Below are 17,581 nucleotides of genomic sequence, written 5' to 3' on the forward strand. Positions count from 1 at the left end.
GCCCACAAGCTGGATCAAGCATCTCAAGGGTGGATACAGGCCAGCCAAGCTACCACCATGGAAGAATTGCGACAACTGATGCTGTTGGAGCAATTCTTTAACGGCTTGTCCCCAGAAGCCCAAGAATGGGTGAGAGATCGAAAACCCCTCACCTTAACCGAAGCAGCCAGATTAGCAGACCAGCATTTTGATGCCAGGAGGCACCATGGACTACAGCCTAACAACGGACGGGCGAATATACAATGCCACACCTGCAAGCAGTGGGGACATATGGCACGTGAGTGCACCCAAAATCGGAGCAGACAAGCTTGGAACCAGGTCAGACAGAACCAGGCCCCAAGGGCGGCTGCTCACCATTACCAAACGGAGCCAGCCGCTCATGAGGTGTTGAGCACCCAAGCCGAGGAACCCCTGGGAATTCTGCATGAGGTGATGTCGGTCCGGGCCGCCGATAACTGGCAACATCCCCGCCAGCTGGGGACCGTAGAGGGGAAGGAGGTCCAGGGACTTCGGGATTCGGGAGCTACTTTAACCCTGATAGCTCCCCATTTGGTGCCGGATACAGTACACACGGGCGGATCCGTGGCAGTACGAGGAGCAGGGGGAGCGGTATACCGATTGCCCACTGCTAGAGTGGAGTACAGACCCCCAGTCACCCCAGCAGCGGCCAGTTACCAGCCCCCGGCGCACCGCTATACTACGCGGCCTCCGGCCACGAACTACCCTCAGAGAGCCCGGTTCAATTCGCGGGGCTACTCACAACCTATTCGGTGCTTTGGATGTAAGCGACTAGGGCACAAAAGACCAGAGTGTCCCCTAAACGCAGCAAATCAAGCACAGTCCTGGAGAAGACCCGCCGGCGGAATCCCACATAATCCTCAGCCTGCGGCCCGCTACGTAGAGGCGCCAGAATGCTGGGGCAGCCTACATGAAGCAGACCCCATGCAAGCTGCCCACCGGAATAACCGGCAGCGGGTTAAAGTGAATGGGAAGGAGGTCAGTGGTCTACGGGATACTGGTGCTACCATGACCTTGCTTCAAGAGAACTTGGTGTCTGAGAAACAGCACACTGGAGACACTATGGCTGTGAGGGTAGCAGGGGGCACTGTGTTCCGCCTACCTGTTGCCAGGGTACATTTGGATTGGGGAGTGGGCGCTAGACTTGTGAATGTGGGGGTCAAGAAGGACTTACCTGCTGATGTTCTCCTTGGAAATGACTTGGCCCCCCTTGTTTCTGCCTATGCTCCCATGGATCCCGCTGATGTTAACCCTGTGACTACCCAAGCCCAGTCCCTCTGGGAAGAGACGCTTCCATGTTTGGGGTGGGGGCAGTACTGAGCCAAGTTGGAGCAGATGGCGGAGAACACCCCGTAGCTTACTTGAGCCGAAAGTTGCCCCGGACATCCCCAAGCCGATCCGTTGGGATCAGACTGTGTATGCCGGCTTGGTTCTGGGGGAGCATTGTGGCAAACCTAGCCACTTCTGGACTATAACGTAAGAAAGCTTGTCTATAGGCTGTATATTGTGCTATGTAGATGTGACAGACCCTTCTGTCAGCACTGAAAGAGTTAACTGTGTTCAGCTTTAGCCTCAACTATTGTGCACTGTCATTAATGTTATTAATACACAGTCCATTGTTTAATCACCCTCAGAGAGCAAATGCTTAGGTGATAAGAAAAGCCAAATGTATCTTGTGTTTAAATTGTTATCAGCTTAAGCAAGGTAAATCTATTGTATCATGTCAAGGGTGTGTTCCCTTCATCTAATGTACAACATTCTTTCAACCCCCCTTCTGGGGGGGGTCAGACCTGCATAAATACTGGGCATATGAGCCTTAATAAAAGTCATTCTGTTTTAAAACCTGAAAACTGGCTGGGTTGTGAATTGCTGATTCCCTATGCAGGACATTGTTCCCTGGTGTTAACCCTTGGTATCCGGTTGGTACCGTTACACTACCTCAATCATGAAAGTAAAGGTTTGCGTATAGTGTCCCTTGAAATACATTTGTATGTGAATTTATTGTTCAATGAGCTTACCGTCAGATGACAGTGGCAGGTTCCCGGTATCAATTCCTCCGATACCGACTACTTCCACCTCGGAGATGCTGGGCCGCAACATTTCCTCCCATCGGCAGTACTCTATTTCCAGGGCAGGTCCGCCACCGGTTCCTGCGGCATGTCGGGCCTCCAGACTTAACTTTTTTTTGAGATCCATTTTACAGTCCCGGTAGCGATGTTTTATCGAATCCAGATCTCTGTTCCGGCCACCCACTGCATTGACTGCATTTCTGATCTCATTCCAGAGCCTCCTCTTGTCAGTCGGGGTTGTCTTCTGGTTCTGCAGCCTCCTATGCCTGGCCATATAGGCCTCTATGAGGGCCTCCTTCTCCTCCATCGAAAACCTCGCCTCCCTAGTCGCCTTGGCCTTCCCCTGTGACGATGCCCTCTGTTTCCCGGACTGTGAAGCCCTACTCTGACCGCCACTGGGCCCAGCCACTTGTTCATCTTGAACCAAGTGGCTGGGTCCACCCACCGCTTCCACCCCCGCTTCCTGCCCCCCTTCCTGCTCCCCTTCCTGCCCTGTTCCTCTCCCCCTCCCTCTCCTCCCCCCTCTACCTGTCCCCTGCCTGGCCTCCATCTGTTCCCTAAACTAAACCCCAAATAATCAAACAAAAAGTGAGTGTGATGAAATGAAAGGGGGTCAAAATAAAGAACTAAAAAGCCAAAAAAAGTGCTTAAAGTGTGAGAGGGATGTAAAAAAACAAAGAGGGTAAGGAGTATTTAAATAAACCAAAAGAAGAATAAGACTAAAAGGAGGATATGTAAACGAAATGTAACTAGGGGATGGGTATGGGATGGGTATGGGGTATGGGATAAGAGTAAATGGGATGAAAGGGAATGGGACTACAAGGAATGGGGTATGGAGTGTAGTATGAGGGGGTATGGGGTATGGAGTGTATGTAGTGTTATTGATAAGTGTATGTATGTATTGAATGTGTTTGCGTGTAAATGTGTTAAGTGTACAGAAAAATCACTCGCTCGCTAACTCACACTACTACTAATTCTCACTAACAAACACTCCCACTAACGCTCACTAACTACCACTAACTGACGCTCCCACTAACAACTCTCACTAACAACTCCCACTCCCACTAACTCACTCACGCTCCCACTAACAGACTCTCTCCCACTCCCACTAACTCACGATAACACTAACAACTGACTCTCACGCTAACACTAACTCACTAACTCACTCATGATAACGCTAACAACTGACTCTCTCACGCTAACACTAACTCGCTCACAATAATGCACCAACTCTCTAATCTTAAACCTCCAATCTCCAAAGACCCACCAGCAACACAGTCAAAGAAGCCCTGCTTGTGTGGTGCTTATATACCCTGTGTAAATGTTTAATGATGTACCGATTTGCGTTGTAAATTATGTTCAGGTGTGCTTTATTAGCAATTAATATTAGTGCAATGTGTATTAGGTGTGTAAATTTGCGCATGCTCATTTTGAGTTATTATTTGTGGAATGTGTAGAATGCGATGATGTCATAGTGGTCGTTTGCTCTAACATTGTCCAATAGTATTCTTTTTAAATGTGAATTTGCGATGGTGTGGTATTATTGAAGTGTTGTATATGTATGTTTGTCCTAATATATAGTGATATTGAATGCGAATATTTTTCTAGTGTATGTATATATTTTTTATTCCTTGTTGTTATTTTGCGAATTTCCGCATCTTAAAGTATATGCGTATTCCCCGTATATAATTTTATTTAAAATCCCCCCGCTTGTGAATGTGTAATGCTTGTGTGCTTTGTTGATTGATTGTTGTTGTGACATTTGCGGCGTGTTATTGTTGTGCATGATGTGGTATGCGTCATATGACCGAGCTGTGCGTATTCTCGCGAGATCGAGTGTTAGGTGAAAAAAACAATTTTTTGGCTTTCCCATTGATCTCTATGGGAGACTGTCTAACGCGGGCAGGATTACGCGTGTGACATACACGCGTTAGGAGCATCGTTAGATGGTCTTATTTGAACTCTAAATACCGGAGTCAAACAATGCCGTGCGTTAGACATAAAACACGCGTGGCGTTAGCAACCCATCTACCGCCGAACTCTAAATCTAGCCGTAAGACTTTCAGCATTCTAAATGGCACTCGACAGGGGTGCCCACTATCGCCCCTGCTTTTTGCAATATGCATAGAGCCACTAGCAGAGTTCATCCGCAGGGAAACAGGGGTCGAGGGTCTTAAGATAGGGGGAAAATCCCATAAACTGACACTTTTCGCGGACGATGTCCTCCTTACCCTGACGAAGCCAGCTAGTTCCCTGCCCATTGTCTACGACATCCTAGATAAATTCTCCAAGATCTCGGGATATAAAATTAATGTGGATAAATGCGAGGCCCTCCCCATAGCAATCCCTAAGCCCACTATCAAACTACTGGAGATTAATTTTGATTTTTCCTGGGTACACGAATATGTGAAGTATTTGGGGGTCAAGCTGACACCAGAATTTGATAAACTCTACCAAGCTAATTACCTTCCTTTATACAAAACTATAAAACATGATATCACGAGATGGCAACAGCATGGTTTTTCGTGGTATGGGCGATTATCATCGATCAAAATGAATATTTTACCCAGACTCCTTTACCTCTTTAGAACATTGCCAATTGAGGTCCCCAACAAAGATTTAGATACTATCCAATCCAAATTGATTTCTTATCTAAGCGGAGGTAAACATGCCAGAATACCCGAAATCATACTCACGAGACATAGACAGTTGGGGGGAGTGGGCCTCCCTAATATAAGAAACTACTACCAGGCTGCCAGACTAACCCAGACAGCGACATTAGGGAGACGGAACTGTGATATTATATGGCCTGCTTTAGAAGCCGCCATGGGGGGACTTAGCTCACCAGAAGACATATTGTGGAGGAGAGAGTCACTGACGACCACAAAAGGTTTTAAACCACGCGCTTTATTGATCTCTTGCCGACAATGGCATAAATCAATATACTCTCACAAGTTGATGTTGCAATATACTCTCGAAAAACCATTAAAATATATAATCCCAGGAGACTGCCATATACATATAGACAAATGGGAGAACAAAGGCCTATACAGGGTGGTGGATTTCCTACAACAAGGCTCTATGGTCACATTCACACAACTGCAGGGAATGTTGGAACCATGTTCCTTACAGTGGTTTGTGTATTTGCAGATTTCCTCAGCGATCCATTCTTACACCCACGATAGGAGGGAGAATCACTCCACAACACTTGGGAAGCAATGTAGTGCACACCACAGACCCAAACAAGCTATCTCACATATGTACAACGCGATACAATCAGCCAAAACAAAATATAGACCACCCATCATTAATAGGTGGGAGAGAGACTTGAATATAAATCTAACAACAGAGGATTGGTACACCCTGACATCTGAGGCAAGTAGGGGTTTGTTGAGCGCAGATCTCAGGGAAAATAGCCTGAAATCAGTGTTTCGTTGGTACTTAACTCCGGAGAGAGTAGCACACTCGGTAAAGGGGAACTCCAATCTCTGTTATAGAGGGTGTAAGACCAAAGGTACATACATACATATGTGGTGGGAATGTCCCAAGGTCAAAAACATATGGGATCAGACCTCAGACCTCTTGTCTAACCTAATTGGAGACCGAATAATCATCAGTGCCTCTCAGGCTTTATTAAATACTAGAACCCAGGGATACAACTCCCACATAAATACTTTTCTCAGAATAATCTTCACTACAGTTAGGACCACAATAGCCAAACACTGGAAGACAGGAGTACCGACATGGTCGGAGGTAACCAACAAATTGGCCGATGTGTACGCTATGCATGAGACAGCTGCCCACTTACAAAATAAGATGGACACTTTTGGGAAAATCTGGTTCTACTGGATAATGGGGGGAGCTGATAGGAATTCCTGCTAATCTACACAATAGAGAGAGGCTGAGAAGGAACAACAGACATAAAGTATAACACAAATAAAGACATGACTGAGATGACCAGGGACAGGAGGTCGAAAATTAAGCACATAGCATTCTGACAGGTTTATTGTTTTTAATGTTAAAATTACATATGCTTTTATTTCTGTTATTTTTGTATACTTTTGCCTTATTTTTGTATTGTTTTTCACAAAAAAAGAACAAAAGAAATGTGCAACGGACTGCCGAGGTCCCGACAGCGGACTGGGTCTCTTACTTTTGATCAAAGCTTTATATGTCATCACACATTGTTAAACCCGGTGTGGGTTGGGTCATTGGTGGCCTAGATTTGTTCCATGTATATTTATTTTGTTATGATGTCTTGCACTCAATAAAAACCATTTCAACTAAAATATAACTCAATCAGACCCAGAAAAAAAATACATACACCTAGTTTACGAGTTTTGCGTTAGAGGATGTGCGGTGCTAACGAGCAATTTATGCTCACCGCTCACTTACAGACAGCGCTGGTATTATGGGTTTTTACAAACCAGACAAGAAGTGAGCGTTGAGCAAAATTTTGCTCATTACCACACTCCAATACCAGCGCTGCTTACGTTAGCAGTGAGCTGGTGTAACGTGCTTGTGCACGATTTCCCCATAGGAATCAACGGGGAGAGCCGGCTGAAAAAAGCCTAACACCTGCCAAAAAGCAGCGAAAAACTCCCTAACACAGCCCCATTGATTCCTATGGGGAAATAAACGTTTTGTCTACACTTAACACCCTAACATGAACCCCGAGTCTAAACACCCCTAATCTTACACTTATTAACCCCTAATCTGCTGCCCCCGACATGGTCGACACCTGCATTATATTATTAACCCATAATCTGCCGCTTCGGACACCACCACCACCTACATTATATTTATTAACCCCTAATCTGCCGCCCCCAATGTCGCTACCACCTACCTACACTTATTGACCCCTGATCTGCCGTCCCCAACGTCGCTGCACCTATAATAAACATATTAACCCCTAAACCGCTGCACTCCTGCCTCGCAAACATTAGTTAAAAATTATTAACCCCTAATCTGCTGGCCCTAACATCGCCGTCACCTACCTACATTTATTAACCCCTAATCTGCCGCCCCCAATGTTGCCACCACTATATTAAAGTTATTAACCCCTAAACCTAAGTCTAACCCTAAACCTAACACCCCCTAACTTAAATATAATTAAAAGAAATAGAAATAAAAATTCCTATCATTAACTAAATTATTCCTATTTAAAACTAAATACTTACCTATAAAATAAACCCTAAGGTAGCTACAATATAACTAATAGTTGTAGCTAGCTAAGGGTTTATTTTTATTTTACAGGCAAGTTTGTATTTATTTTAACTAGGTAGAATAGTTTCTAAATAGTTATTAACTATTTAATAACTACCTAGCTAAAATAAATACAAAAGTACATGTAAAATAAAACCTAACCTAAGTTACAATTACAACTAACACTATACTATAATTAAATTAATTCCCTAAATTAAGAACAATTAAATAAAATTAGCTAAAGTACAAAAAAACAAACACTAAATTACAGAAAATAAACTAATTACACCTAATCTAATCCCCCTAACAAAATAAAAAAGCCCCCCAAAATAAAAAAGCCCTACCCTACACTAAATTACAAATAGCCCTTAAAAGGGCCTTTGCTGGGCATTGCCCCAAAGTAATCAGCTCTTTTACCTCTAAAAAAAATTACAAATTCCCCCCAACATTAAAACCCACCACCCACGCAACCAACCCTACTTTAAAACCCACCCAATACCCCCTTAAAAAAACCTAACACTAACCCCTTGAAGATCACCTTACAGGGAGAAGTCTTCATCCAACTGGGCTGAAGTCCTCAAAGAAGCCGGGAGAAGTCTTCATCCAAGCCGGGGAAAGCGGTCCTCCACACGGGCAGAAGTCTTCATCCAGACGGCATCTTCTATGTTCATCCATTTGGCGCGGAGCGGCTCCATCTTCAAGACATCCGACGCAGAGCATCCTCTTCATCCAACGACTCTTCTGGAATGAAGGTTCCTTTAAATGACATCATCCAAGATGGCATCCCTTCAATTCCGATTGGCTGATAGAATTCTATTCGGTGGTATTTGGTGGGTTTTAGAGTAGGGTTGGTTGTGTGGGTGGTGGGTTTTAATGTTGGGGGGATTTGTAATTTTTTTTACAGGTAAAAGAGCTGATTAATTTGGGGCAATGCCCTGCAAAAAGGCCCTTTTAAGTGCTATTTGTAATTTAGTGTAGGGTAAGGTTTTTTTTAATTTGGGGGGAGCTTTTTATATTGTTATTGTTATTGTAATTTGTTTATTATTTTCTGTAATTTAGTGTTTTTTTTGTAATTTAGCTAATTTTATTTAATTGTATTTAATTTAGGGAATTAATTTAATTATAGTGTAGTGTTAGGTGTAATTGTAACTTAGGTTAGGTTTTATTTTACAGGTACTTTTGTATTTATTTTAGCTAGGCAGTTATTAAATAGTTAATAACTATTTAATAACTATTCTACCTAGTTAAAATAAATACAAACTTGCCTGTAAAATAAAAATAAACCCTAAGGTAGCTACAATGTAACTATTAGTTATATTGTAGCTCGCTTAGGGTTTATTTTACAGGTAAGTATTTAGTTTTAAATAGGAATAATTTAGTTAATGATGGTAATTTTTATTTTGATTTCTTTTAATTATATTTAAGTTAGGGGGTGTTAGGGTTAGACTTAGATTTAGTGGTTAATAACTTTAGTATAGTGGCAGCGACGTTGGGGGCGGCAGATTAGGGGTTAATAAATGTAGGTAGGTGTCAGCGATGTTAGGGATGGCAGATTAGGGGTTAATAATATTTAACTAATGTTTGCGAGACGGGAGTGCGGCAGTTTAGGGGTTAAAATATTTATTATAGTGGCTGCGATGTCCAGTTCGGCAGATTAGGGGTTAAAATTTTTATTTTAGTATTTGCGATGAGGAAGGGCCTCGGTTTAGGGGTTAATAGGTAGTTTATGGGTGTTAGTGTACTTTTTAGCACTTTAGTTAAGAGTTTTATGCTACGGCATTGTAGTGTAAAACTCTTAACTACTGACTTTAATATGCGGTACCAGTCTTGACAGGAGAGGGTCTACCGCTCACTTTTTTGGCAGACTCGTAATACCGGCACTATGAAAGTCCCATTGAAAAAAGAGGATACGCAATTTACGTAAGTGGATTTGTGGTATTTCCAAGTCTGGCCAAAAAAGTGAGCGGTGAGCCTGTACCTTCAAGACTCATAATACCAGCGGGCGTTAAAAAGCAGTGTTAGGACCAGCCAATGCTGCTTTTTAAACCTAACATACAACTCGTAATCTAGCCGATAGTTTTTTGTTTCATTAATACCCAATCTATAAACAAACAAAAGCCAATCCTTTACCCCTTTACGAAAACACAATATTATAAACAACAGGCTATGGAGGGGGAATGGATATTCCTAAATTACATATGAAATAAAAAACTAAAGAAGTGTGATTCACAGTTGTTTTTTTTCTGATAAAGAAGTAAATGCTTCTGTGTTTCTATATGAACAATTATGTAAATGTATTAATATGTATTTTTGTTGTTGTAATAGTTAAAAAAAAAATTCTATATATATATAGTTTGTAAACAGGACTTGAAACTTCCACTAGGTCCAGATGAGTAAGAAATTGAAGCAGATGAGTTTGACCTTCTCTGATCTTTTCCTAAAATGAAGTGGACTAGTAACTTTTTCCGCCTGGGCTAGTAGCTTCTAACACTTTACTAGTAAACTATAGTGATATTTTTCAATCCTGAATATATACAGTACTGTGCAAAAGTCTTAGGCCACCATTAGATTTGTTGTTTTAGCAATTTATAATGACCATATATAATTATTTCTAAGTCTCTTTATTAGAATACAACCAGAAAATAAAGTATTGCAGTATTAAAAGAAAAGTAAAAATCAGAAAAAAACGCTATAAAGTGGCAAGTAATTAGTGTCACCTTACACTTGAGCAATAACAGGAACCTGGCTCTTGTAAACCTAAATGGAATGGAACCCTAAATAACACCTGTATTTGTCCTAATATTTCATGTCAAAATGACTGCTATGAAAAAGGTCCATTTCACTAGGTTTTTGCAAGACATGCTTGAGCATTACATACACATTGCCAATAAGACCAACTTTGAATCACATCATTCTTTTCAAAATGCCAAAAATCACAGAATTTAACAGACATAAAATCATACTTTTGCTTCAGCAACACCACTCTCAAAGGGAAATCAGCAAACAAACTGGATACTGAAGATTTGGTATACAAGCTGTAATAAAGAAATTTAAAGAATCAGGAGGTCAAAGACAAAAAAGGACAGGGAGGACAAGAAATTTTTTAAAATTTGATGAGAAGTTTCTCAGAGTTTCTTCTTTGAGAGACCGGAAGAAGTCAATCAAGGACCTGGCTCAACATCTGGCAGCTTCATTGGGAGAAAGTTGACCCTTCTACAGTCCAAAGAAGCTTGACTAGGAATGGTCTATTTGAATGGGTAGCTGCCAAGCAACCACTTTTTCGGAAGGGGAACAGGGTGAAAAGGCTAAGATATGCTAAAGCTCACAAAGATTGAAATGAAGATCAGTGGAAAAGAGTATTATGGAGTGACGAATCAAAGTTCCAATCTTTGACAATATGTGAGAAGAAAAGTTGTAGAGAGAAGGGAGAATGAGTGCTTGTGGCCTTCAGTGAAACATGCCTGCAAAAATTTGTGTCTTAGTCATAAAATTTGGCCATATTCTACTTAGCCAGTCACCTATTTACAACGTGTCCTAACACTTAAATACTTTACCTGTATAAGCTGAATTATTTTTGTTTCTCTCTAGTAGAATGAGACTTCTTGGCTTCATATAACTCCCTGTAGTGCTTTAGCCAATTCAAGATGGTCAGTCTCCCTTTTGTAAAAAAATACAAATACACAATATATAGCACACCTTACAAAAATAGTTTAAATACATCTTAGCGAGTGCTGATAATAAGACCAAATATTATACAGAAGGTACTTGCAACAAAACATTTTTAACTGGTACAAAATCACAAATGCTTTTACGCACACAAAATAAAAATACAGACATTTGGCAGTGATGCCCCCTTTTAATCCTATATGATGGTGACTGAATGAAAAGAAGCTAAAAAGCTTTCTGGCTTTTGACTAGTTAAAAGAATAATCCGCAAAAATAAAAAGCAATATATTTTGTCATGATGTTCCATGACTCTAATGATAAAATCAAATAGTCTTTTGAATGGATGGATACAAGTGTGTGTAAACTTTTATCTGCGATAATAAAATGTTTTCTTAGGGATCAAACCCTATATTTATTCATGAGAAACATTTTCTTAGATGATTCTTTATTAGAGTTAGTTGACAGACTGCCCATTTTAACACCATGTTGTTTATTTCATAACAGATAGATGAAAAGACACGATCTAACCTTTTCCCATGTTGCTCAGTATGCCTGGTTTTCTTTTACAATATTTAAATAGCTTTTTTTTTAATGCATCTCCTCTCATCTTCCCACATTCAGTTAAGCTGTTTATTCTGGTCACCACATGTAAAAAAAAATGCCACGTTGTCATAGATGAATATAATAACCTTGTGCTCTTGCTCTAAAGCAAAAGAAAAAAAAAGAAAAAAAATTGTGAAGTTTTTCTTATTTTGTTGTGTCAAGCAATTCGCACATAACCAGTGGAAATTTCAAACCAAGATTTAAAAGCTTTTTTATTCTTTGCTTCACTTAAAATAAATTATAACTATGATGGTCACAAAAGCAAATATCCTACCAAGGGACGATGAATAGAACAAATTGTGTATAGTGATTAGCTTTTAATAGTTTTGACCAATTGAAAATGATGAGATTTAATTTCCACTATTTTCTTTTTTAGAAGTTCATTCTTTAAAGTTATTTAAATGGACATAAAGGAAAAGTTCCCAATAGCCTTATTGCTATACAGAACTGCCTTACAAGTATGTGTACAATACAAATAATTGTTTAGATGTATAGAATTACACAGTCGGTCACACAATACACACAATAAGATATGCTGGAACTATTCCATGAACTTAAAAAAAAAGAAAAAGTTTACTGTAGAGAATTTGCAGGCTTGGAAATGATTATGTTTCTCTACTATAAACTTCAAACACAACTTTTTAAAGGTACACTGTACTCAAAACATCTGTCTGATATAAGAGTATCATCTATACATGTTCAATCTATTTTTTTTATGAAGAAAGTGAAGTTAAAGCTGTTTAAATTTAAATATACCAGCTCTTTTTCTGGTGTTCATTGGCTGATAGATTCTTCCTGCTAATGCTCATTGGTTGATAACCACGTCCTGCTAATTCTAATTGGTTGATAACTCCTTCCTGCTGATGTTCATTGAGATTTAGTAGAAAATACCTGTAAGTGAATGAGCATTTGTAGGAAGTGCACACCTGATACTGGTATGCTCATTTTAGTTAAAATGTAAACAACTTGACTTCATATTTATTAAGGCAAAGAACATGTCACATGTTTAAATGCTTCTCTTTCAATTGGATAATAGAATTTTTGTAGCACAACATCCCACTGGCGTAGATCACAATTAAACAACATGTCATAATAGGGTAATTACATAGTAACAAACTGCACTTTACATTATAATTTAGACACACAATATTACTACATAGATACAAGGCTACCAAGTAAAAGGGATGGGCGAATGTTTCTAAAAATTCCAAATTTAAAACAAATTTTGATACATTAGTTTGTTCGAATCGAATTTCAAATGTTTATATAACTTTCTAACATTCTATTTTTGAATTTTCGTTTTCGAATTTTTCAATAAAATTAGAAAATATTTGTTTAAATAATAGAATGTTTAGCTATGTATTCATTTAATTTTGAAATGTAATATTCGAGATCGAATGTGACATTCGAATTTGAATGTAACATTTGAATTTGAATGTAAGATTCAAATTTAAAATAGTATTTCTGGTCTACAACTGTGTTTAATAAATATAATATTAGAATTTGAATGCTACATTCGAATTTGAATGTCACAATCGAATTCGAAATAGTATTTCTAGTCTAATAATGTGTTTTTTAAATGTAATATTCAAATTTGAATGTGACATTCAAATTCGAATGTAACATTCAAATTCGAAATAGTATTTCTAGTCTACAACTATGTTTAATAAATGTAATATTCAAATTCAAAAGCTACAGTCAAATTCAAATGTAACATTCAAATTTGAATGTAACATTGGAGTTCGAAATAGTATTTCTAGTCCAAATACTGTGTTTTTTAAATGTAATATTTGAATTTGAATGTGACATTCAAATTCAAATGTAACATTCAAATTCAAAATAGTAATTCTAGTCTACAACTGTGTTTAATAAATGTAATATTCAAATTCAAATGCTACATCCAAATTTGAATGTGACATTCGAATTCGAATGTAACATTCAAATTCGAAATAGTAATTCTAGTCTACAACTGTGTTTATTAAATGTAATATTTAAATTCGAAAGCTACATTCGAATTTGAATGTAACATTCGAATTCGAAATAGTATTTCTAGTCTAATAATATGTTTTTTAAATGTAATATTCAAATTCAATTGTGACATGCAAATTTTTATGAAGAAAGTGAAGTTAACGCTGTTTAAATTTAACTTTCTAACATTCTATTTTTGAATTTTCATTTTCAAATTTTTCAATAAAATTAGAAAATATTTGTTTGAATAATAGAATGTTTAGCTATGTATTCATTTAATTTTGAAATGTAATAATCGAATTTGAATGTGACATTCGAATTCGAATGTAACATTCGAATTTGAATGTAACATTCAAATTTAAAATAGTATTTCTGGTCTAAAACTGTGTTTAATAAATGTAATATTTGAATTTGAATGCTAAATTCGAATTTGAATGTCACATTCGAATTTGAAATAGTATTTCTAGTCTAATACTGTGTTTTTTAAATGTAATATTCGAATTCGAATGTGACATTCAAATTCAAATGTAACATTAAAATTCGAAATAATAATTCTAGTCTACAACTGTGTTTAATAAATGTAATATTCTAATTCAAATGCTACATTCGAATTCGAATGTGACATTCGAATTCGAATGTAACATTCAAATTTGAAATAGTATTTCTAGTCTACAACTGTGTTTAATAAATGTAATATTCAAATTCAAATGTAACATTCGAATTCGAATGTAACATTGAAATTTGAAATAGTTTTTCTAGTCTATAACTGTGTTTAATAAATGTAATATTCAAATTCGAAACCTACAGTAAAAACAGTATTTCTAGTCTGTGTTTTTTAAATGTAATATTTGTATTTGAATGTGACATTCGAACTTGAATGTAACATTTAAATTCAAAATAGTATTTCTAGCCTCCAACTATGTTTAATAAATGTAATATTCGAATTAGAAAGCTTCATTCGAATTCGAATGTAACATTCGAATTCGAAATAGTATTTTTAGTCTAATACTGTGTTTTTTAAATGTAATATTTGAATTCGAATGTGACATTCAAATTCGAATGTAACATTCAAATTCAAAATAGTATTTCTAGTCTACAACTGTGTTTAATAAATGTAATATTCGAATTCGAAAGCTACATTCGAAATTCGAATGTAACATTCGAATTCGAATGTAACATTCAAATTCAAAATAGTATTTCTAGTCTAATACTGTGTTTTTAAATGTAATATTCGAATTCGAATGTGACATTCAAATTCGAATGTAACATTCGAATTTAAGAAATGTAATATTCCAATTTGAAAGCTACATTCAAATTTGAATGTAGCATTCGAATTCAAAATAATATTTCTAGTCTAATACTGTGTTTTTTTAATGTAATATTCGAATTTGAAAGCTACATTCAAATTCGAATGTAACATTCAAATTCAAAATAGTATTTCTAGTCTAATACTGTGTTTTTTAAATGTAATATTCGAATTTGAATGTGACATTCAAATTCAAATGTAACATTCAAATTCAAAATAGTAATTCTAGTCTACAACTGTGTTTAATAAATGTAATATTCAAATTTGAAAGCTACATTTGAATTTGAATGTAACATTCAAATTCGAAATAGTATTTCTAGTCTAATATGCTTTTTAAATGTAATATTAGAATTTGAAAGCTACATTCGAATTCAAATGTAACATTCAAATTCTAAATAGTATTTCTAGTCTAATACTGTGTTTTTAAAATGTAATATTCGAATTCGAATGTGACATTCGAATTTGAATGTCACATTCGAATTCGAAATAGTATGTCTAGCCTACTACTGTGTTTAATAAATGTAATATTTGAATTTGAATGCTACATTCGAATTTGAATGTAACATTCAAATTCGAAATAGTATTTCTAGTCTAATACTGTGTTTTTTAAATGTAATATTCAAATTTGAATGTGACATTCGAATGCAAATGTAACATTTGAATTTGAGATAGTCTAATACTGTGTTTTTTAAATGTCACATTCAAATTCGAAATAGTATTTCTAGTCTAATACTGTGTTTTTTAAATGTAATATTCGAATTCGATTGTGACATGCGAATTCGAATGTAACATTCAAATTTGAAATAGTATTTCTAGTCTACAACTGTGTTTAATAAATTAATATTCGAATTTGAAAGCTACATTCAAATTTGAATGTAACATTCAAATTTTAAATAGTATTTCTAGTCTAATACTGTGTTTTTAAAATGTAATATTCAAATTCGAATGTGACATTCGAATTTGAATGTCACATTCGAATTCAAAATAGTATTTCTAGTCTACAACTGTGTTTAATAAATGTAATATTTGAATTTGAATGCTACATTCGAATTTGAATATAACATTCAAATTCGAAATAGTATTTCTAGTCTAATACTGTGTTTTTTAAATATAATATTCAAATTTGAATGTGACATTCAAATTTGAATTTAACATTTGAATTTAAAATAGTCTAATAGTGTTTTTTAAATGTACTATTCGAATTTGACTGTGACATTCGAATTCGATTGTAAAATTAAAATTCGAAATAGTATTTCTAGTCTACAACTGTGTTTAATAAATGTAATATTCAAATGCTACATTCAGATTTGAATGCTACATTCAAATTCGAATGTAACGTTCGAATTTGAATGTAATATTCGAATTCAAAATATTATTTCTAGTCTAATACTGTGTTTTTTAAATGGAATATTCTACAACTATAAATGTAATATTCAAATTCGAATGTCACATTTGAATTCGAAAGTGACATTCGAAAATTGTAAATAACATTTGATAATAGAATTTTTAAGAATATTCATTCTTATCAACATTCAATTATGTAAATTGAATTTCTACAATAACATTCGTTCTAACATTCAAATTCAAATATAAACACATTCACCCATCACTACCAAGTAGTAGTGACAGCTATTCAATTTATGGGAGTCAATATTCTGTAATAGTTACAATATTAATTTTTCCTACCATAATCCTTATTCACTCATCTACTATCTTTAATCTATTAAAGTCAGCAGCATCAGGGTCTTTTGGGGTCCTTTTAATTATAAACATGACCTACTTCCGGTTTCCTTGCTATTGATATCATTTTTAAAATAATACAAACCATAGCTCGTCAAGTTTACGATGAACAGGTAGTGTTTAAAGTAAGACCACCCATGCTTATTTATTACAATGACCTGTGAAAGTACAAACTGCTAAACCCACTAGCTGCAGAAGGTCCCTAACAGGATTCATTAAAATGACATGGTACTTAAAACAATGTGATCAGCATTTACATATGTTGATGTCTTTAGCCTGAACCAAATGTGAAGAAAAAACTACTTAAATATAAATTGAATATACAGTAGTAACAGTTGGTTACTTCCTAATGCAGATTGGCTAATACTGATGCTTATCCAATTAAACTTACTTACTAAATGGTTTAGGTGCAAATGTTTATTGTAATTGTCAGCCAAAGAGAATTAACAGAAATTGCCATGAGTAGAAACTACACATCTGATATCACTGTTTTTTTTTTTACATTTTCAAACCTCCCCTCTAAAAAAAACTACATGTTTCAATGCTGATCTTTCCTAAGAGTGACAGAAAGTTTTTTGGCAAAAAAATCTTTGATATTGTTAAAAATTGTTAGTACATTGCCACTTTTAAGGAAAATATTGTAGGCTCTGTAACAATGGCAAAATGACAAAATGTGCTTAGCCTTCCCTATTGTACTTTCATGTCTCACTGTCATTTACGTTTAAATGAGTCAACCATAGACATCCACATGCACACTCAAGTCACACTCAGGCACCCATAGACATCCACAGACACCCATAGATAGCAACCTGCAACATACACAGACACCCATTGGCATCAAAATAAATACATACAGGCACCCATAGACATCCAGGTGCACACATACAGGCAGCCATAGAAATACACATGTACAAATACCCATTAGCATTTAAATGCATACTCAGACACTCATATATATCCACATGCTCACACACACACACACACAGACAGACATTCATAGAAATCC

This window comes from Bombina bombina, chromosome 2 (assembly GCF_027579735.1).
Source record: "Bombina bombina isolate aBomBom1 chromosome 2, aBomBom1.pri, whole genome shotgun sequence".
NCBI classification, from domain to species: domain Eukaryota; kingdom Metazoa; phylum Chordata; class Amphibia; order Anura; family Bombinatoridae; genus Bombina; species Bombina bombina.